The following is a 1,551-nucleotide window of genomic DNA, read 5'->3' as shown; positions in this document are numbered from 1 at the left end:
CAAACAAAAAACCAAACCACCCCAAACAACATCAAAAGCCCCAGACAAACACAGTGGCCTATAAAGTGGCTGTAGATGTAGACTAGAAGAGACAAATGTGTCTTCTTCAATAATCCGTGCCTTGTTGCATGAAGTGCTTGGTAAATACAAATAATAGAGGTTTAATTGAAGCTATAAAAATTGGAAAGATGAAAAATGAGTGATGAGTGATAAAAAATATACCTAATTAAAGGTGCCAGTTTATTAGTTCAGGTAAGTAGAATACTGCTCAGAGGTCTCTTGCAAATATGAGGTTTAATGCTAAAGAAATGCTTCATCTTGTGCTGAAGTTATTTTGCTACAGATTGCTTAAATATTCAGAACTTAATTTTGATCTACTTCAGGACTATGTTAGGTAAATTGAAGAATTCAATCATTTAAATAAGTAATGGCTCAGTACTCTTTCAGCTTGATTAAAAACATTTTGATGCAGATCTTAATTCATGTCAATAGAACATTAAATTCAGTTTTCATTGTATTAAATCTTGTAATGAAAGTGACTTTTTTGGGAGAGTATATGATGCAGTCCACAAAAGAAACCTTGTGGACTTTTATTAACAATACAATGCCAGTTTGGTTTTGTAGTGCAAGTAACCACCGTGGTTTTGTAAACAGAGGAGCCAACTACACATCATGAAAGGGTGTAAAGTTCGCAGTCGCATAGAAGGCCAAGTTAGAGAAGGGAAAACCTGAATGTTTTTCTTTACCAAACAAAAATGTTAATCACTTCAAAAGTATAGCTCCATCACCAGTTGTCTCTTGTCCCTTTTCATAACATGTTTTTTCAAATTTGAGCAACAACTACAGCATCACTATCCTGTGTCCCGGTGAGCTGTGCAAAATGCGTATGTCAGTAAGAGGTGTTGAGAAGGGCACACAACAGATTGTGATCACCAATATGCAGAGGTCCTCGAAATCAGGACATCTTCACTTCTGGAGTAGCATCCAGTACGGGGTCCCCACCGAACACCTAACCACCGCCTCTCTGCAGCTCCCCCCGCTCCTCAGCCAGGCAGCCCCCCGCACGCCGCGGCATCACTTTACTCTAATCGGGCCCCCGGTCAGACCTGCGACGGACGCAGCGATCGCACCCCATCAGAGCAGCACGCGACAGTGCATCCCAGATCCTTTGCAGCAACAGGCACACACACTCCAACCCCCTTCCCGTCCTAGTTCACATTTGCGGAGACTCTGTTGTCCTGGAAAAAGCTCCGACCGCGGCAGCCATGACCCAGGCCCAAAGGCAGCCGTGTGCGCTCATCTGCTTGTGACTGGAATGATCGTAACGGATTAAAGCCCTCCCCGGAACGCACTGAGAACCTGACCTATAAAGAGAGCTTTGGGATTGGAGTTCAACTTCCCCCAATGTTTTCTTTAAACTGCTTTCGCATTCAAAAAGATGTCCGTACTGCATGAGTGACTATGGCCATGGGCACGGACAAGAGACAGAGGCTGCACCACAGTCATTGCACTTGAACCATTTGCTTTTTTTTTTTTTTCCTTTTTCCTTTT

Source organism: Charadrius vociferus, unplaced genomic scaffold (genome assembly GCF_000708025.1).
Source record: "Charadrius vociferus isolate BGI_N301 unplaced genomic scaffold, ASM70802v2 scaffold257, whole genome shotgun sequence".
NCBI classification, from domain to species: domain Eukaryota; kingdom Metazoa; phylum Chordata; class Aves; order Charadriiformes; family Charadriidae; genus Charadrius; species Charadrius vociferus.
The sequence above is the reverse complement of the archived record's forward strand: the minus strand, read 5'-3'. Positions refer to the sequence as shown.